Here is a 22,295-nt window from a genome sequence, read left to right on the forward strand (position 1 = left end):
GGGAACGGTCACATTACTTTACTATTTTTACAAAACTTTTACAAATACAAGAATATAATTCTTAAGAAACACAGTGACAAAAACCTTAACCGTACAACTCAATACAATTTTAGATTTCGAAATATTCAATTTTGTCAAATCCCGGTACAATTCCCCATACTGCAAAAAAATAGCAAAAATTCTTGACCACAAGCATATTTCTTGAGTTTCTTGACTTTCTAACTGGTAGACACTCTGTGTAAGCACGAAACTTGCTTAATGTTTTATTCCGTAATGTTTCGACATTTAGGTATAAGGTTGTGGCGGTAATTCGTCTGATTGTAAGATTGGGAGATCTGAATTATGTTTCCGGGATTTGCCTCTTCTTGTTATGCAGCTCTGGGGTACACGGAGACGAACCTCGGAAGGATGTAAATGAAAGCGCGGTTACATCACCTACAGTATGGTCAAGATCGAGAAAGTGCGGAACCTGACTAAGGAACCTCCTCTTCATGTTCTTCAATGGCACTGATAGACTCTTTATTTTGGGGGGGGGGGGTACAAAGGTCTGTTTGTGTACACCGTTTTCAGGATCGGATGTTAGCTGCAAAATTTTCAGCTTGCTTTTTCTCCAGGTCCAAAACAACAGCAACATCACGTGCTTCGTAACCAGGAGATAAGATTGAAACGCTGAGATTTTTTCAAGTCATGGGAAGCGAAGGCTGAGATTGTTCAATTAACGAAGACCACAAACGCTTCCTTTCATTTGCTTGTCCCTTTCCTTCTTTAGAGAACCACTCCTTATAAATGTATATACCCCCTGCCCAATCGCAGCCAAAATATTTCTGGATGTAAATCACATTAATTAAATCAATGAAGCATTAACTAAACAAACAAGAGCAAGCAGGGTCAAGTTTCCTGTGAAAAGAAAAGTGACGTTTTGGAACTGTTTGCAGTTATTGAGGCAATATGCACGGAATCGACGCTAGTTGTGTGTATCGAGGACCCCCTCTGCATATCGCAGTTGCCGCAGGCTTGCTTCTTAAGCCCTCCACTGCAAAGTTATGTCGTTCCTGGCATTTTACATTGGCCTTTGAGCCTCTTCATACGATGATAAAGTTTTCAGAAAAGTGGATTCCTGGATGAGCCAATTGATTATCGTGAAAGAATGGCTGGCGGGAAGGGACGAGTAAATCGCATGGAATTCCTCGAACGCATCGAATCGCCCATCGATCGAGTAGACACGCTGGGGGAGCTCTCTCTCTCTCTCTCTCTCTCTCGCTCTCTGCCTGTGGAACAAGAGATTTATTTCAATGTACACGAGAGACACTGGAGAGGGGAAAAAGAGAACGCTTTGCCGATACCAGAAACTCTCTTGGTGTGGTCACTCGCTCGCTTTCCATCGACCTGTGACGTCATAAAGTGGAATTCGAAAATGGTCGTTCTGAAAGAAAAACGGACGCTTTTAAAATGATTGAGGATATACGGATCCGGTTAAATACGGTTCTTGCTGTAAACGCCATGGTTGTTTTTGTGTTATATACAGGGCGTTCAGAGATTGTGTTGCACTGAAATGGATATGTGCGTTCTGTATCCACGTGAACTCTGCTGATGATATGTAGGCGTGGAGAAATTCTGCATGAAAGTGAAAGAAAGGGGTGCTTTGTGAATGTTGGAAAATAGAAAGCTTACAATTTTTTAAATTTTGATTTTGCACCCTTTTGCTAATCGCGGCTATGAGGATGAGTGATGATATGATGAATGGACACTCTCAAAGAACACCCATTTATATGCCTAGATTCGAACCCAGAACTCCTGGCGTCGTGGTGTTAACCACTCCTCCACGGAGGTTGGCAAATAGCTCACGAAATACCTAGAGAGAAACACAAATGATAAGGGACATATCAAAACTAACGACAGAATAGGAAAAAACTTCAACGAAAGAAAGATAGGATATTATGCTTTAATATGTGCGTGTCTGTTATTGATATATGCGTGGGTATCAGCTACTGTGACTGCTTAAAATTGCATTTAGGAACGTCATATCTTTGCACTTCCTTCCAACTATTTCGGTCTTTTCCTGTCCTAAGACATGAATAATGAAATTGAATATTCAATGCGTACTTTTGCTCTTTTTCGAGTCTCACGCAGGGGTGCGTGTTTCCATTTCCGCGGCCACTACCTAAAAACTATATCCTTGAAAACAATTCACTTAAATCCCACATGTTTCTATAATTAGTACTGCTTGATAATGCAATACACAAGTCCTTGAAACGTTTTAGGAATTCATCATAGATAAACTATGCAACAAATAGTCGTAATCCTGTTGCCGATAGAACGACAAACTCTTTTGTATGGAAACAGCACGAGCGCATAGTTACCATGGTCTGCCGCTAGGGAGGGCAGCAGTAGCAAATATGGCTGTAAGTAAACGAGAGAAGGCGGTTTGTATGTTGAAATACGCAAGAACCTTGTCCGCTGTGACTCTACAGCGACGATTTCGAACAGAATTGCGGAAGGAGTCCCCCACTTTCCGCTAATCTCTAGAAACTTTACAAACATATCACCCCGTCTGTGGCACTGATCGACCGTGATATGCTACCACGCGTGTGGGACGAAGCAGTAACGGTATTGCCGCACCAGCAATGTGGACACAGAATATTTGTGATGTGTGCAAGAAAAACTTCGAGAGTTTGTCGTTCTATCGCCATCAGAATTACTACCGTTATTACTTCTCAAATGTTTCACACACTGATGAATCACCCTGTATGTTTGCTTTCTGTTTTAGGCAAGCCATCATATAGAGTAAGTCGAAATCGCTGCAATGTCTGTGAGATTTAACTTCTTCCTTATTTTGCGACGAATATTTCTATTATGTGTTAGATGTAACAATGGAAAGATGGGTTGAAGTCCGAGATATGCCCACCCACAAACGCACTATTGTATCATCTGCAAAAGGAATAATACATTAAAAAATCCCAGCACAATCGCACAAGATGCATTTTCTTATTGAAATGTCACACAGCAGAACACGCCGAAGATATATTACCTGCACGACAGCTCTTGCATTTCATGTTTTCCGAAATTGTCGCAAGCATTATCACACGATCCCATCGCCCTCTTCAGTAATCGAACGTTCAGTGTCGTGCCTTGGGCCAGCACGCGAGAAATATATATTTCATAGCTGACAAAAGACTGACGTGAGTGTCTCCTGGAAGCTAGCTTTAAACTGAATGGGCGTCAGAGGCCTTGGTTTCAAATCCTGGTATCTTTACTGAGTATTCTCTCACTACGGCTCGGACAGTGTTACCATTCCTTAGGGAAAAACCAACATTTCCTTCGTTTAAACAATCTAGAAAACTCTTATAGCACACTCAGGCTTTTCTGAAGCAAGTACCACCCTAGAAAGCACATTTCATATTTCCACCGAAGAGACATTTGGAAACCTATATTTCCTGTCCTTTTTCATCTTCATACAGGGACAAACCTCCTTTTTTTGGATTCTTCTGCATATCACCTACCTTCTTTTTCAGTTTTCAGACCAAGAGATATCCTCTATGTAACCTTTCCCTTCTATCAAGATACAAATTTAGCATATTCCTTCCCACATGTTATTACAAGTTGGTTTTTCTCTATCATGAATGTTTCAGCATGTATTAGTATCATTTTGTGGGCTACTTGTTTCTTCTTTTATTAAAGAAATACTTTCATCTTTCCTTGAGCAGAGATACCTTCATTGTTAATACGAGGAGAATTTGTACTATTTTTTCTAGCTTACTCTTTCCCAATAAGAAGTGAATATGGCAATATATGTCCAGCCGCAAAGGCTCATGCGGGAAATAAACCTTTATTATTCTATTCTATTCTACTGAATAAAGTTTGGCCTAATCTTTCATGAGACACCCACATATACATAAATGGCAAATTAATGAGTTTATATCAGACCAAATCGTACACAGTAAAAAATGTCCGTAACTTTACGGTGATAACACAGTAATATCTATATGGTTCACCGTAAGGTCATTCTAGAGTATTTTTACTGTAATTGTAAAAACACTGAAAATAATGTCAAATGTACTGTAGAACTGTTCAACACCATTTGTCATCGTGAAGGGTGCAGATTGGTACTGAAATGTAAAATAATTTACATAAAAGTTGATATTGAAGTAATAATGGGTTAACTGCCGCCGTAACACTGTATGCAAATAAAAGAATATGCGAAGAACGCTGAGGCATTGTGAACCCTGTATTCATGGTGTCGTTTGTTATTGTTTCTGCATGCATTTTTTTCTTTACTGTGACAGCACTGGCACCTGGCTGCCGGTGATTTCACAGTAAAAATAATTTTTTTTACAGTTTAATTCTGTACAAATACTGTTAGTTCCATTATAATTCACCAAGTGGAAAAAATATGAAGGGAATGAGGAAATACTTCATAAAGAAAAATTCAAGATCACAGTAAACAGAATCTTCTTATTGAATATCAAAATGTCCCTGTTGTTAGACAAATGACAGTTGAATTTTCTAGGTATGAGCTGTTGAAAATACAAGGGACGATTTTTCCAGAGAGCTAAGTTGAACGCAACTGGGACATATTTAATTTCTAATCTTTGTTTTCAGCCATTGTGATAAAAGTGTATGAGAAAAATGCACCTAATTTTGTGCAAACTACTGACACTTCTCATGTTACGTAATGTCAAATTGCCTTTGTCGTAAGGTAAAGCTCGCACAATGTACGGCAGCCTGGAAGCCAATTGCTCTTAAATGGCCACCTGAGGAATGTTTCTGCATGGTGGATATTGCTGCAAAAGCATATTGCTGAATATTCATAAACAAAATGCGTCATACCTTCATTAGTGGAGCTGTGGCCTCCTTGTTCATCGGTGGAAAGAACTCTTAGTGAAAATATTGCCGTAAATATCGCCGACTGTGCGCTTCAGGTATTCTGTCTATGAACACAAGTGCAGTTACAGCCACTAAGCAGAACGGAAAAGTGAGCATGAAATCAACCAAGGCCTAGATTCCTCAAAAGCGATTTCAGCTTGCACTGTGTTATAAAATGATTGTTAAGCTACACTGAAAAAAATAAAGGTGATGTTGATAAACCCCATGTTGAGGTGAGTTTACTCACCCCATGTTAGGGTGAGTTTGCCTCACCCTATCCTAAGTTGTGTTTTTTTCCTCCCTTTGAAGATAGTGTCGTCATATAGGATTTTTGAAAACTTTTTTTCGGTTTAGGTTTTCAAAAACGTTTTTCTGTGTCGTCGAAATCCTTCCGCTAATATTCAGATTTTTTTTTTTAACAGAACACCACTTGGTGTTAATACAGAATTGTGGTTGTTCAACAATACCCTTGGTGTCATATTACACCATTTTCTATGTCTTTAACACTGGACTAGGGATTGTACTACATCAATAATTGAAGTGGCAACTCAGTATCATATTTTCTTACTAGTGCAGTGGAACATGACACCAAACTTTGAACACTGTACCTGCAGACACTATTATTACAAGATGGAAGACTGGACACATTGGCACACGCACACACCAAGGTACCAATTGCATAGCATAGTGTTGGAAAGTTGTCATAGACATGCCTGCTTCTCCAAGACTAGGATTTGATTTGATTTTTGTTATTTACCGTCGCTTTTCTGCCACTTTTGGATAATCGCGGCGATGAGGATGAGTGATGTGAATAAATTGATGAAGGGAGACTCTCAAGGAACACCCACCCGTGTGCAGGATGGGATTCGAATCCCGGAACCCTGGCGTCGTAACGCGCTGTGATAACCAGTCTGCCACGGAGGTCGTCACTGAGGCTTCCTTCAAAACATCAAACCATATAGCAACAACTGACATGAGACCACTAATCCAAAAATCATAAATGCAAGTAAAAGCTGCTGGATGATGAAAAGAGTGCGTGCAGCAAATCCGTCCACAATTGCATTTCCGTTTTCGTAATGTAAACGTTGAGAAGACGGCGATTGGATATTTGCCAACATATACATTTGCGATTGGTTCTGCAGCTAGAAGCGCAAATTGCGAATACACTTGCACGAGTCCCAGACAAGAATCGAAACATGTCGACTAACCTAAAAGATATTACTAATCATTAGGGACGAACGGATTTCAAGGTGCAAAATTATGGTCGGGAAAGGGAAAAAAATGGTTCTGAAAATGTTTCCAAAAAGGTGCAAAAAAAGATGCTGATAAGATGCCTTTATTCAGGTCAAAACCAGTTATGAATACATTAACATTCTTTATTGAACACTGTAGCAAATAATATAATTTATAGTAATCATAGTATACCATTTTATAGCTCTTGTTCTCCTCTACAAAATGAGACTATAGGATTTTATGTAGCAGCTCAAGATGAGTGAAAATCATTTATTTTTCTGTCCATTTTTTTTAACAAAACCTGAAAGAAAAGGCAGGAAAAAGGTGCTCAAGCATCAAAGATAAATATGCTAATCTCACGAAATGGTGCAACAAAGTGTGTTCATTTTACTTGATTCCATGTCCTAAAATATTTATCTCAAACGATTTGCACAAAAACAGCTATATTTTTGGAAAGGTGCTTAAAAATCCGTTCCCTACTAATCATCAACACTGTTCAGTTTCACTTCGAGGATTCTCAGATGCCTTCTTGTTTCAGTTTCGTTTGGGCTATCTTTCTCTTTCCTCTCCTCTCCCATATTGGTGCCAATCAGGGAAAGGACTGAAGATATTTCCGGAAGTTATTACTGCTACAAGAAACTCTCCTCTAGAAGTAGGTCACTGGCGGCGTCCGAGGAAAGGCAATACTTCTCGTGTCCTTAGAGTTGCACAAGACTGGCAACGCTTTTGATTTATTGAGGTGAGGCGAGGAATTTGCTCTCTCTCTCTCTCTCGCCAGTCCTTCCCACTTCTTGTTATTTTCTTTTGGATCAGAACATTTTCTTTTTTAAGGAAACTTTTCGAAACGTTAGCTTCTTGGATGATTTTTTCTTCTTACTTGTCGCCTCATGGGAACATTTTTCATCCCCAGTAACTGATATTATAACAAAACCCCTGAAGGCTAGAGAGTCAGGTTCGATCCTTAACGTAGTTGTGGTCGCTTTCAGGTTCCACGTGTAACATTGACTTTATCCAACAACATCCAGAACAAAAGTTGAGGAATGGGTAGCTCCTCATAGGTGATTTATAATCCTTAACTCCAATTCGTAATTTTCTGGTAAACAGATAAAAGAAGCTAGCAAGGCGACGATGCAAAGAGTTGGTGTTTTAAGTTCACTTTATGCACAGTAAGGCTAAGCGGGACCGGACCTACAGTTTAAAGTGGGATCCGAACCACTATGTGCCTACACTGGGTATCGGACCAGGGACCCGTTGATTACAAGGCGACGAGGCTAGCAATACGCCATCGGGGAGGCCCACGACAACGCAAAGAAAATGGCTGGTGTTCCACTGTTTTATCCTTCATCGCAACAATACATCCAAGATTCAACTTCAACACATCTTTTCAGCGAAAGTGGTTTTAAAAGAAGGTAGGAGACACAAGAATTTGGCGAATGTATCATTGAATTTTTTTAGATAGATCCTACTGTAGTAAGAAAGGCAAGACTCTTGGAGCTCTCGATTGGTCGAACGGTTAGCGTTCTCCGAGTTGTCCCAGGTTTGATACCCGATGGGAGTTTCAATATTTCGATTTTGTTCCACCATCGTGAAGACAACTGGGAAGCTATTTTAGAGCAGTAGTGGTGGACCTCGGCCTTGAAAATCAGAACACAGCGGCGATGGACTCATGCGAAATCCACTCCATACTGCCCTGGTCCTACAAGGGCTGTTGCACAACGAAGCTCAATGCAGTTCAACAGAACTCTGCACAGTTTCTCACCGTACTCTCATAAATACGTTTGTTAGCTTAATACAGAGTGTTTCAAAAGTCAGCAGTGTGATTTTTTTATCTATTGAGGTATTTTTAAATACAAAATAGACAAAATTCTGAGCTGGCAGTGACCGTGCGATCGTTTCCTAATTCATTTTCTCCCTCAAAATGAGCATTCTGCGAAAAAAAAATACTTTTGACTTAAGCCATTCATTATTTTCTAGAATTTCCTGTACATAGTGAACTGGTACGCAGAAGCATTTAAAAGGATCTTCATGGACGAGGCTTCGTAATGTAGAAAACTTGATGTGAATATCTATTTAAGTTTTTGAATTAGAAGCGATCAAAATTAGCGTTGCGCGACTTTTTAAACATACTGAAGTTTATGAACCTTTGCGAAATGTGAATCGGAACAGAAGAAAAAGCTCGCATTCCGTCCACAACATTTTACAGTGCCTAGCACCGTTCTGTGAAACCGGATGGGAGGTTCGTCATTGTCAGCACAAGGGACTGCCGTCATTTGCAATATAATGTGACATCTCCACTCGCCACGGATATCCGGTGTAGCGGTTAGCGTAGCGTCCTCCACAATATGCACAGGCATTACATTGCTGCTAGGACGTAAATACTGGTGAGGTCCTAGGGGCCCGGACCCCCCCTTCCCCGGTAAAGACCTATCAAGTACTGAAATTAAATGATAAAAATATACTTTTTTATTATTTGTTGTATTTATTTGTATTACATTTTATTTTTATTTTATAACTTATTGGAAAGCATGGATTATATTGGGATCATACGCTTGTGAAGAGAAGATTTATGCACACTGCTACTTGTAATAATAGATATGCTTAAAATATTAATCGGGAACTTTACCTTTTGTCTACTGGATCTAACATAATGTTTTGTTATTCAATAAATATTCAATTCTTTATCTAGCCAAGGCAGTTGTTTTTATATATTATTTTGCTATATTAACTACACCTAAGCTAGATAATGAATATGTACTGTTATATCTCTATTCTTATACGGTCTTTTTACATATTTTACGTAATAATTCATTATTAATTAATTTACATATGCACTTAAATATTGTCATTAATTTAATATGATTATTTTAATTTAACCATTTATATTATTATTATTATAATTATTTCTGAGACTTTGTTCCCCCCCCCCCCGAAATATACGGTATTTCTAGATACGTGCCTGCATTGCTGAACCAAACCAAGTTCCCCGCCCAACATCCTAGGGTTTCCAAGTACACGTTAATGAACCTTCTAATTTTTCAAGGTCTCTGGATCGTGCCAACGACTATTTCCCGAGCACGTGTAAAGCAAACGATAACGACTCACGTTAGCGAACGGTTTTTTGACCTCAGTGTCACAAAAGATCAACTGCTGATGCAACTTTTCAAAACTCCACATACATATGTGCCTGCTTGTACGCGCTGCTACGACGTGACGTCACGTGTCACGTGCGTAAGGGGGCATCCTCTGATTGCTGCGATGAGGCAAGCTTTGTAATCCTCGGTTGTGACGATTGCCTTCACTCAGGTTCTGGGAGAGTGAACCCCTTTTGCCTTGCGATTTCTCCTCCCTCTCCCTTGCCACTTCTGAGCGGATCAATAGTCCACCCCTGCTTCACCTTCTTCCATTTCAACAGCTGAAAATTCTTCTGCCCGAGGAACCCCTGCTGTTTATTATGAAGCCCCTACCCTCTTGGCAGTCGGCTCCTAGCCTCGCCTCCAGATTCACGCGAAGAAGGGATGAAGGGGAGTGAGTAGAGAAGGGTGTTACAACCACGACAAAGGGCGGTCAGAAGATTTGATTTCTATTGGCAAAACGAATATTTCCTTTATACTCCCGACGGTTCAAAGACCAAAAAAAAGTTCTTCCTATGTCGTTAGATGAATCTGGGGTGTTATTTTCGGCACAGAGACTGTGATTATTCTTGTTTTCTTTCCATATGGCAAGTGTTAGGTGACCAGTGGCGTGCCCAGGATTTTCTAAGGGGAAGTGGGGTGGAGGGTAAGTAGTCAGTTTTAATTTTGCCATTTTCTTCCATTTGACGCCTTTTTAGGCCAAAAGATGTGTAACGCCCCCACCAAACCCCCTTGGGCACGCCCTGGATGTGACTTTAAATATCGTGTAAGGTTATGAAGGGGGATGCAAATTTGAATTGTTCAAGTAACTCAGGAGAAGGCTTATAAACCAAATAACGAATATATCTCTATATATATTCTCTGTCCCACCTCTCTCTGGAGCAAGGCCCCGCATAACGGCAGAGAAGGGGGAGAATCGAGTGGGCAATACGAAGCAGTACACGCTGCAGTCACTTCCCCCTCCATGGAATCCCATTCCCTCTCACGTGTTCATTGGTGGAGCCGTCTCGCGTCACTACTTGCGCAGAGACTTGTATTCGTTCTCTTGCTCCAGAGATAAAGGGACAGAGTATAGCAGTGTCACATCTTTGTCGATGCTGGCTTCACATGGTAGGTTTGGTATACAAACCAGCGCTGGAAATTGTTAGCTGGGGTGATGTACCTTGGTTTAACATGGTGGGAATGAAACAGCTGGGGGAATGCCGTGCGAAAATTTTGCTACAGTGGTTCCGACTAAAGAACGGACTTGGAAATTCTATTTTTGTCTTTTCTGTCGAAAGCCATGGATGGTCACATGAACCGCTGAACCAATCGGCTTTGTCCAGTTGCCTAGGTGAGGGGGAATTCTCGTGGTATTCTGCGTTGCCAAATTTTTCGGTTTTGGGTCGTTTTCGAAACAGGTGGCGCCCTCATCAAAGCCAATGGTTGCCGCCACGTAGCAAGCGAATGGGTCTCCGAGGTGTGCAGCAACCGGTAGCAACACCGATTTTCCCCCTTGAACTGGAGGCGGAAAGTCTGGGTTTCCTCAAGTCCATTCTTTGGTCCTGTGGACTTTAGTTGGGGGATACCAACACTCACATCCTCCGTCACTTCGAGCACTGTTACAAACAAACACACGTGACGACATTTGTCAGGTCAGTTTCGTTTCCGTGTTAGGTGGTGGAAAACTGTTAACTGAGAGGGCAACGAGGATATGTCCTTTAGAAGTACGTATAACCGTAGCTGACACGTTGACTTCATCCACAAAACAATAGACCTCGATTGTCAAGGGGTTCGGTTCTGAAATACATCATAAGCGTCCCCGTTGACAGACAACAGTGTTTAGTTGCAAAGCAGTGGCGTATGCTGAGTCCAAAACCTGGACTGGCTCACTTTGACACGTGGTCGGTCCTTGACTATGGAGGAAGAGAAAAGACTAGGCTCGCATAAACCCCAGGTATAAGTGGTTAGACACACACATTTTGCTCGCTTCTGACTTCTTCGGGGAAGCTACGTTGTCATCCCAACAGCAGCCAGGTTGCAAACTTCTAAGAATTAGGTTGCCAACTCCTACGAATTCAGGTTGCCAACTCATAAGAATTCAGGTTGCCAATCATAAGAATTCAGGTTGCCAACTCATAAGAATTCAGGTTGCCAACTCATAAGAATTCAGGTTGCCAACTCATAAGAATTCAGGTTGCCAACTTCAGAATCGCCAATATTTTCTTAATGAAATGAGTAAATTTATTTACAGTTTCTAATCGATTTTTCTTCTGTATTTCACTCTGTAGGCTTCAGGGCCTAGTATATACGCTCCTATTCCAAAGCATGATTTCTGCCGTAGAAATTCACCGACCACGAAGAATTAGTGTCATCACACTAAGAAGCATGTAAAGTTCTATTGTTAGTTGTTACGTTTCACCTTTAGTGTTCATACTTTGTTCCTCGTGAGCGCATCGTAAATGTTAAATTTTTCGCATTTCTCACGTGTTTGCATTTCTGCCATAGGGGGTAGCAACATATTGCTTACTTTTTCAAATATTTCCGTGGTGTATTATACGCGTGTCGTCCTGCGCACAGACCTTTTGGGAGTATACGATACCTCAAGCTCCCAGTTCCACGGGAATCGCCCGCTTGTATAAACACAATTGGAAAATTCATATACGTATAATAATTAAGGTGACGTATAACTTGATGTGAATATGTTCATCGTAGGATTGTGGTACAGTGGAATGCAATGGCATGTTCGACAAATAAATGTTATCAGCCTCTTCCGTAAGCACAAACTGAAAAAAAATAAGTGAATTGGTGCAGTGTACTCTCAGCCTAAGTCAATGGCAGCTCCAGAAATCCCGGGTTCGAATTCTGGCCTGTGATAAATATCATCGTATCATCACTCATCCTCATCTTTGCGATTATCGTAAAGGGGCAGTTAAATAAACCAAATCAATCAATATAGCAGCTCCGTTGTTTATCGCCAGAAACTCTGACCTTGGAAATACAATTCATACTCTTCCTGATTGTGACCGTGTTTGAACTTGACTTTACATTGAAAGCATCGTGGCGCACACACAAATCCGGCATGTTGATTCACAGTCAAACAAGTGTTGCAACATTCACATCTAAATTCTTTCTTTTCTAAATCTTTACTACTAAAAAAAAGTAGTTTCATTGCAAACAAAACTTGTAATCCAGTCCTCGTTTCACTGGTTGAAAGGGTCTCATTCAAATGGACTTGAGTTATGGCCATAAAGTGGCGTAAATTGATGACGAGGGACTTCTGGTGCTCTGAAGCAGAAATCCCCGCACTGAGCAGTGATTAACAGCGAGAATCACATCGAACCAGGAGCAACGTTAGCCTAGGGCAGGGCCGTAGCTTTTGTTTGGACATTGGCCAGGAGGTGGATTTTTTTGGGCCTTCACGACCTGGGAAGTCGATTTTTTTGGCCATCCCTGGCCGGAAAGGGTCGAGGTCAATTACGTGGATGACAACGTGTGACTGCATTGTGTCAATGCTTTTGTAACTGAAAGTTCTCTGGGTTCGATACCCGGTGGAGGCACATAGTGGTTCGGATTCCACTTTAAACCGTAGTAGGTCCAGTCCCGATTAGCCTTACTGTGCACAAAGTGGACTTAAAACACCAACTCAACTGAAAGTTCTCTATTTTCTTCTTCCACTAATGTATTGGCGTAAAATGCAATGCTGTAGTATGATTGAACTATTGCCTGCGTGACAAAAGTACTCTATTCGTGTGTTTACATATCGAGACGAGGATAAGACAAGGCTGGTGTATGAAAATGTGATCTGTAAAAGGCCTTTCCAAAAATTATATTCATGACAGTGTAACGAGTGCACTCACGGCCCCCGAAATGACGTGTCAATCATACCCCGGCACGGGGCCAAACGTCGTTATGTGTACGGGAAACCGGTCGTGACTCACGGTCCAGTTATCAAGTTCGGTACTGAGACGGTCGTTTATTGTCATACTATTGCGAGGCGGAGATTAATACCTTGAAAAGTTACACTGTTTTGTTTACCTTTGATATGTAGATTCGAACATTCATAACACACTAATAGCATAATATCTGGTACCTGAAAAACGTCAAATAACAACACTGACGAACGGTAAAAAGTGAATATATATTGTAACAACGAAAAATATTGCAATCAACAACTGTTTACAAAACCTCCTCACTCTCACGACATTCACGCTATCTCTCTTTCACACACATGAGGTATTTTTACATGTGAAGTATGGATACAAATCATGGATCTCATTAACATATCATTCTTTTTAATTTTTAAACCTTTATGTGAATTTAGGGCATTTGTCTGCCAGCTCCTGTGCTCTTTTAAATTAACTTAAGTGCCAGCCCTCGGAAAGCGGTTAACTAAGACAATGGGTCGGCGTGGTTAAATCTTTCGTTCGAATGAACGTATGCATCGAGTCGCAAGCTCGACATTATACAAGTTTCCCGGACGGGGGCATTACACACAAGCCTCTCTCGTCCAATGAGAACAACTACACAATTACATAGTGATGCAAAAACTTAATTGGCTCCAGCTGCCGGAATACACTAATCAATCGTCGGCGCGAGCAAAAATTACCTTAAAAACCACTATGCAACAAATAATACTATTTCACGCACACGACCTTGCAATAAAAACAACTACGCTTTCCACCATTAAAAAGAACTCATCAGTCAACTATTGACAAATTAAAATGGCGCGACGGGGCGGTCAATTACACAAGAAATGGAGCACACTTTGACAATTTACACTAAATATTAAAGAAATGAAATGGAGCTTGTAACGCTGAATGCAGACAATTAAATTAGCACATCTGAACATGAAATAACTCTTTTTTATAACAATACCAAAAATTATCAGACGCGGGGTTAGGTTTAGGTTTTTCCTGAGTAACTTTGCGAATAAGTGAGACTTCGGCGTTAACTGTACGGTGTTGATACTAACGACGCACGTTTACATGTACATGAGACCCTCTGAAGTATACTGTACCAGACTCTGCTACATGGCGTGGTCATTCATCTCTCCTGGACGCGGGACTTGCACACGGTTCCTTTGTGGCGAAATTGTCCTCCAAGGTCGATCGCGACGAAGAATAATTGCGACGATCTGTTGTACTTGCACCTCCTTAGTACTTCGGGCTTTCCTCTTGTCACTAGCGTCGGGTGTACGTGGTCACGCGCCGGTCGGGATATCTCTAGTGTCGGGCATCAATCGGATGTCGATCTGCAATCATCTCTCTCTGGTAGCGGGCTTCAGTTGGAACGTCGAGCTGGAAAACGTCCTTCTCTCTCTCTCTCTGGTAACGGGCTTTGGGCAGTGTTTGGCTTTGGTGTCGTCTTTGGCGTTGGCTGACTGGCTTCATCGGAAGATGGCGATGCATCGTTGCGGGCGTCAGGGGAAGCGACGTCCCCCCTTCTCTATCTTCTCTAGCCCTCCATCCTTATGTAGTCCACGCTTGGCAAAAACAAATCACCGCGTAATCTTCACCAAAATAAGGCGCACACTGGTAACTCTATCTGCAATTCGCTCACGATACGTAAGGAAACAAAGTCCACGGACACAAAACAATGATCACGCGAGAGTGTAGCGCGGAGATGCTCTCTCTATGAAATCCGGGTAAAAACTGTGTCTGGGATGGTAGCACCGCGTATTTAAGAGAGATTCAAATTCGTCCGTTGGGAATGACGCTAAGATGGCTTCGCTTCCCTTTCTGAGGGGGTGGAAATGACCTCTCTCCATTGTCTTGAAACGCGGTCAAGTGCGCGTCGTCGATCCTTGCAAGCTTGAGCTCCAGCTGGCTTTCCTGGTCATCCGTGAACATGGGTTCGAACGCCTGCTGCGACTCAAGCTCGGTAGCGGCGAAAACAATCTTTCCTTATCTCCGCGTTGGTGCAAATATGTCATGTCCTAAGCCGAAAAGACAGTTCCGCTGTCACTCAAGAAAAACCCTTCTCCCAACTCCCGACGTGTGGCTCGGATACAAGTTTATTCACAAAATAAACAACCTCACACTTTCAAGTTGGTGCATAAAATGAATCAATAAACAAAAAATAATTTTTATCGAACTGCGTTTTACATGTCACTAGATACCGTGACAACAGTGTAAATAAGATAACTAATGTCACATTACTACATAAGGTATATGTTTTGATGGTTCTGTCGCTTTTGACTAATCGCGACGATGAAGATGAGTGATTATATTATGAAATTGATGGACACTCACAAAGTACACCCATGCCCAGGCCAGGATTCCAACCCGGGACCCTTGCCGTCGTTACACGCTGTGCTAACCACTGCGCCACGTAGGTCGGTGCGTTTCAAGCGAGAGTCCTGGCAAGGGCATTCATTTCTATGCCTTCGATTTCATGTAATCACCATTTTATCCTCATCGTCGCGATCAGTCAAATCTATGTAAAATAAGAAAACCTTAACTAGGAAGTAAGATCTATTGGTTGCAAATTGCTTGCTTCCTCGGTTTTTGGTGGTAAACTGACCATTGGAAGTCAGTCAGTGGTCATGTGAGTTGTATGTAAATTGGATCAGCCCTTATCAGTGGTGTCAACCCACAGACGTAGAAAATTCAATCAGTCATCATATGTGGAGGTTGCTGAAGAGAGGAATAATAAATGAAATCAGTTTATTTCCCTTCCGATTACTTTCATTTGGTAGGATGTGATTTTTACCCCCACCCCCCTTCACCCACCAACCGTTCAGTGGTTGTTCCTCCTCAGTAGCCACTTCCAATCCCACGCCGCCGTCGGAACTGACAGAAGCAATATTTGACGTAACCGAACGAGCACTACCTTCCCAATCAGCTGCCTGAAATTACTCGATTGTGATGTGTTTCGTTCTGACATCCATTGTCCCGTTGAAGCGCGGTGGAAGGACTCCCGATGGAGCAGGAAAGAGCCGTTCCCACGAGCGGAAGTGACGTCGCTTGCTGTTTTTTTTTACACCTCCCCTATCTTCCTTTCCAGGTTCTCTACGCTTGGTGGAAAACTACGACGTAACGTGACGTCATCATTTGACGTACGTCACGCGACAAGCTGAAGGTAGGGGGCGCTCGCAGCGAGAATAGAGTTCGGTCCGGTGGTTCTGCGCACGCAGGCCTTCAGTTGTTGTTTTTCCCGTGCCGGAGGCGGCTGGCGTGTTGAAGTCGTGTTCCTTAGATTGTGAATCTAGCGGGCGTAGAGACAATGTAGACAGTGCGTGTGGTGTGGATTTTAACCTAAACTGACGTGATAGTTTGTGCATACGGAAAGGAACGTGTTTATATGGTGTTTTGAATCATGTAAAGGAAAAAAAAATCATCGTGTCCACAGGAAGCAAGTTTTTGTTATGTAGTGCGTCGACAAGTGTGAAGAAAAAAGTGACTCGACAAAGAGTTTGTGTTGGTGGTGGTGGTGTTATAGTTACAATAACGTGCAACAGTTAAGACAAGTTGAAAAGAGTGTACCGCCTGGGGATAGAAGCTTTCGTGCAACTTTTATCTTAGTACTAGGTAAGTTTTCTTTGTTAGACGTACTGTAACAATCGCATACAAGTGTTGATATTCACATTGTAATGAAATAGCAGGAACAGCTGAAACCGTACACATATTTGCTTGCAATATCTTAAATTTTTAGCGCAGTAACAGAAGGAATTTTTGCCTCGGGAGTTGGGAGAGGATAACGGAGGAGAAGGGAGGGCAGAGGGGAAGAGGCGAAAGGAGTTCTAAGGCCGATAGTTCTACATGGTGTGACCCACTTTCGCAATCACGCAGACGCGATGTAAGTACGTGATACAAATAACAGCACCACTTGGAATCCTTATTTATATATTTGCTCTTGTATTTTGGTACAATTTCACCCATGTACAGATTTTTATATGCGAATTTATCAATCCGCAAGGAAATTAAATTGAAGATGTTGCTCTCAAGGGATTGAATTGACGCTTGTGTAAGCCTTTGTCGTCTAATAATAGCTGCTTTTTTATTGTCGTGTGGATGCGTAACGTCAGGGATTATATGCGGTAATATACCTTGTGTTGTTGAATGTCTTAACGGGTAAAGATCTAATTGTGCTAGAATATTTCGCTGTTACTTACTGTCCCCTATTTTTTTGCTTTAGTATTTTAACACATGTCTGAGGGCGCACTAAACTACTTTGAGGTGAGAACAATAGATAGAATTTAGTTCAGTTTCACATCCAAGACATTCTGAAAGAATGTCCTCTGTTCTCACCTTTCCAAAGTTGACAAGTTTTGTGCGCACTCGGGCATTCCTTTCATAAGTGAAGGAAAAGAACAGTGCAGCAATATTATTTAATAAGTACGTCTTGATAATGGGTGTAATCAACGACATATTTGTCTAAAACGTAATGTCTCTAAGTATTTTCTCTTCAGAAATGTCTGGAAAGAACATATTATCCTCCCGTTAGGCTAACTAATTACACAGATTTACTGATATTTTGGTGCTATTCAGGATTCGTAAGTAGATGGGGACTCAGGGGTTTCTATCTCCCAGTTAAGAAAAAAAACATCCGCAACTGGGACTTTCCCTTCGAGCACTGAATGGTTTGCATTCTAGAACGTGGTGGATAAAATTAGGGGTACGCAAAACCAAGGATTTACGTGTAATGAAAAAAAATACATTGAAGTGACTTATCTTTTTGTATCGGCATGCCTTTAAGTGTAATCATGCATCATGTAACACAGTTCTTCGACTCTTCTTTTTTGTTAGTTTTTCCACTTTGCTATAGAGTCAGTCCACCGTAGCAAGAGCATCCAGTGTTCTGAACAGATTATTATTGAAGTCCTCAATAGAAAAATCAAACGGTCTATGTATGTGTGTGTATATATATATATATATATATATATATATATATATATATATATATATATATATATATATATAAGAATACTTCTCAGAAAACCTGCAACGGAGCCTGAAAGCCTTGACCAGAAATAGGTCAAAGAAGACTATGGTTCATTGACGCAGTGATTGCCTTGAGTAATTATTTATGCTCGATAAGACCTTTACATCACCACGCCTCGATCTATTTATAATCTGGTTGCCATTCCCATTTAAAGCGAAGAGTTCCATGTCGGGAAAACTATCATTAAAGGACTAGTTAGTCGCTATTTAAATTCTCTCCCATTTCTCTTTTTAAATTTCTCCCTGGGTTCCCTGTATCCAAAGGCATGTTTTCAGAGAAAGTTCAGGTTGAGACAGGAACTGTTTGGGGCCTTTAAACGGTGTCTTTAAAAATATTTCACCATGGTGTGACTGGAAAGGAAGGCTCAGGTTTTCGATATGTTTGTCTACTTTTTTTTATTATAACTAGTGGCGTCGTCACTATTTTGTGTTAAGGTGGATCAGTCTGTGGACGACTACCGAGATTCTCCCCCCCCCCTTCTATCTCTTTATTCCCTTTTCTCGTTTAGGCTACCCCTTTCCTTCTCTCTCCTCCTTAATTTTATTACTCTTAACCCTTTATCTCTTATCTGTTTTTTGAAACACTTCATTTCTTGATCTGTTTCTATCACTTTTAGTTCTGCCTCTGAATCTCTTTCCTGTAGCTTTATCACTTTACCATATATGATTAGTATTTCCTAAGTAGAATATTTTTCAGTAACACTTCTCTCTTTTTCTTTGCCCCATTTCTTGATCTGTGAGCAAGAAGGCTCACCTAAATGTAACCTTGGTTCCCATTGTATGCAGTTTCTACCGGTACAGTAACGGAATCGATGCATTGTATTTTAATATATAGTCACTTAAAGGTTTTTGATATTGTAGCTACTTGTGTAACTAAATCGACCTTTTTAAAGATACTTCACAACTTGCTGAACTGAAAGTTTTTTTTTTCCCCTGAGCACGAGTGTGGCTCATGCAACAACTTCACGCCTATTGCAATTTGCATGCTCGATTAACTTGTAGGTGACGATTTAAATCGCCATTGAAGACAGGCTAGCCGCGTTGTTCTTCACCTTGTGCTCTCCAACAAGTTCGGAGAATTTTGTGTCCTTGGGTTTTACCCGAACCTGTTTGGTTCTGTACTTCTGGCGAATCCGGATGTTGCTGGTGAGGTGATGCTCGTGTGTTGTACAGGACAGACGAGGGAGGGACTGTACTTTTTCTTTGTTTTGTAACGGAGGATTTTTTTTCTTACTAGGGACAAAGGGGAATGATTCATTCCTGTTCCCCAATTCTGGCGCGCCTATTTCGTATCTCCTGCTGGGGTTACCCCCACTTACATTCTGATAGGAGAGTCAGGCGGCGAGGCTCATGTCTTTTGTTTTCAATTTGTGTGACGCGCAACCAGGGTATATTTGGGAGGTTTATTGAGAGCTTATGTCACGAATATGCTGCGAAATCTGGAAACGTAGATGACGAATCGGGCAAAGTGTATGTGGACGCCACAGCAGTAGAATATGTAGGTTGATAGTTAAATAAATATGTACCTTTACAATTGACCATTTTGAATTCTCTTACAACCACTGGTAGTGATTGCATTTTTCTTTTGTAGTTCAAGAATGCACACTAACGAAGTATTCCTTGTCGATTTGTTCTCGAGGACTGTTTTCCTTCATTTTAGGGCAAAGTCGTCGAAAGCTGTTGGTTAGCACACCGCGCTACGGCGCCAGAGGTCCCGGGTTCGAATCCCGGCCTGTTCATGGGTGTTCTTTGTGAGTGTCCCTTCATCAATTTCACCACTCATCCTCATCTTCGCGATTAGCCAAAAGTGGCAGAAAAGCGAAGTAAAATAAACCAAATCAATAACAAAAGTCGTCCAAAGCTGCTATTGCTTGGAAAAGTATTTTGGACACATTTAGACTTGTAAACCTATTCGTAAGTACCTATACATATGTGAATTTGGACACCTCGTACATGCATACCTTCGAACCCGAAGCTTGTGGCGTGGGTAATATCTGTAATAAGTTCAGGGAAGGTTGGTTGCCCTTTTGTACCTTTGTTCCCTGTGTAGTGAGACATTCGGTAACTATGAATCCAAAGTGCAGTGATTAAAATTTGCACACTGTGCATATTTGTGAAGTACCAACGAGTTTCCCAGTTCCAATTCAAGTTTGCTTTGTGAAAATCCGACTGCAGGGTCGAGAAAATTTGATAATCCTAACATGTCATACGCAGAACGTGGTAGGCCCACGAGCCAAGTAGCATCAGCTCCTGCATAAAAGTGCTACTTGTGTTGTCTTCGTCTATTTTTTTTCAGTGTATTTCATGAAAGCCCGTTGCCAAGAAAAATGTTCAAAGATTTCTCTCGGACACAGTATTTTCGAATTTCAGTAATTACTTGATTCTGTTTGAGGATAAAAAAAATATCCTTACTTATAATAAAAACCGAGGCTGTAAAAGGGCATTCAGCACACGTAAGGATATAACAGGACAAACCACTCTGGCTGTGGTCCAAGGCGGCAGAGCCTCGTTTGCTTGCATCAATGATTTTCATTATTTAGGGTCGTTTTTCTGCCACTTTTGGCTTATCGCGAAGATGAGGATGCGTGGTGGTGTGATGAAATTGATAAATGGACACTAACACCCATGTCCAGGCCGTGATTCGAACCCGGAACTCCTGGCGCGCTGTGATAACCACTCCTGTCACAGAGGTTATTGGAGAGGTGTTGGCATTTACACCCCATAGCAGTGTTGTAACGCAACTAAATCCCTCTACTTCATTATCAGAGGAGATCTTGTCGAGATGCAATTACATTGGCAGCTGAATTATGTTCAGTTCTCTTTCAAAATGTAAATGTGAGTTCGCAAAAGTTGTTTAAAGAGGGCGAACTGAAAACAACAACGGCTGTCGTGAAAACGCGTGGCAGAGAGAGCAGACAGCTCGCCACCGATCAGGATTAAATAATCCCAACGCGAAGTTTTCCACTGCTTGCGAATTGGCAATTTGGCAACATCGATAACGGGGTGTGTGTGACGTTTTCTCCTCCTTGGGGAGTGGGGGGATAGACTGATCTTGGGTTTCCCCTCTCGACGCCTCCTCTCGCGGGATTTCAAGACCCGAAACTCAAACCGCACGGCTTGATGTGGCGGTGGCAGTCTTCGTCGCACGTGCCCACTCACTCGGGGACTAGACGCGGCCGCAATATGTATAACTAGAGCACGATGCATTTGCGTGCTAGTGAAGGCCACGGATAACTGTCCGCCCCCTTAAAGTGCAAGCGAAAGCTTGAGAAACTGTTCTGTGCGTGTGACGGTTCTCGATACCTAGAATGCATGTAATTTCTGCTACCATGCAGTTCGGTGCATCTTGTCGTTTGTCATCAAGGAGTGGCTTCCGCCCTATTTGGCCGTTATTGTTTTCTCGGAGATTTTGTTTCTTGCGCGCACCATTGTCATCTTACACTTTTATTATGGACAGTCTTCTTCCTTCTCTAATTTCGTTGGCAAAAGGAGCATTAGTTTTAGCTGTAATATGTTATCTGGATTAGTATTTTACCAGAAGAAAGTCGATAGTGGCGCCAGACCTTGTGGTGTGTGGGGCTTAAAAAGACAAATGCATTATCTACATTCTTTCACGGTTTCTTGGGTAAAATTTGTCCTACAATTTGGCAGGGTGGACCAGCCTGATTTTGGATAAGCCCCCCTCCCCCCAGGCCATGCATGAAGAAAGCGGTAAGGGTGATGTTCGTATGTGTCCGTCATAATGATTGTAATAACAATAGGTTAAATTAGGTAAACAGGATTATGGCGGTGCAATGGTTTCGTAAAGATAGCGTGAATGAGTAAATTTTATATCGCTTCTGTGCGAGATTTATAATTCATTCAAATTGCATCTAGCACTTAACATACAATATGTTGCGATCCAGTCGGTAGGGTACCTGACTGACGTAGGAGACCCGAGTTCGATTACTGTGGTAGTTGATCCGAAGTGAGAATTCCAACTATGTCCCTAAATAGATACGCGGTGGGAAAAATCGGTGAGTACTTGGAAGTAAACCTAGAGGTAAAGAGCGTGGTGCTGACCACATCACTTCAAGTATTTCCGATATCTAGAATATGTGGGGTCCTACCTCCACGCCTCTTGTTCGTCTTCACGGCGCTACTC

The 22,295-nt window shown here is 41.6% G+C and overlaps 1 protein-coding gene across 2 annotated transcripts in view; it reads left to right on the top strand.

The window, feature by feature from the left end:
• The window catches only part of LOC145979027 (uncharacterized), a 255,263-nt gene that overhangs the window by 204,448 nt on the left and 28,520 nt on the right, over positions 1-22,295 (top strand). Inside the window, exon 1 of one of the 2 annotated variants that reach the window (XM_083112102.1) lies at positions 16,367-16,738. The exons of the other annotated variant lie outside the window; for it this stretch is intronic. The gene's annotated coding sequence lies outside the window, so the exon portion shown is untranslated. Of the gene's footprint in view, positions 1-16,366; positions 16,739-22,295 lie in introns of those variants that run through there. 2 annotated transcript variants of the gene reach the window in all.

This window comes from Lepisma saccharinum, chromosome 25 (assembly GCF_977018435.1).
Source record: "Lepisma saccharinum chromosome 25, izLepSacc3.1, whole genome shotgun sequence".
NCBI classification, from domain to species: Eukaryota; Metazoa; Arthropoda; class Insecta; order Zygentoma; family Lepismatidae; genus Lepisma; species Lepisma saccharinum.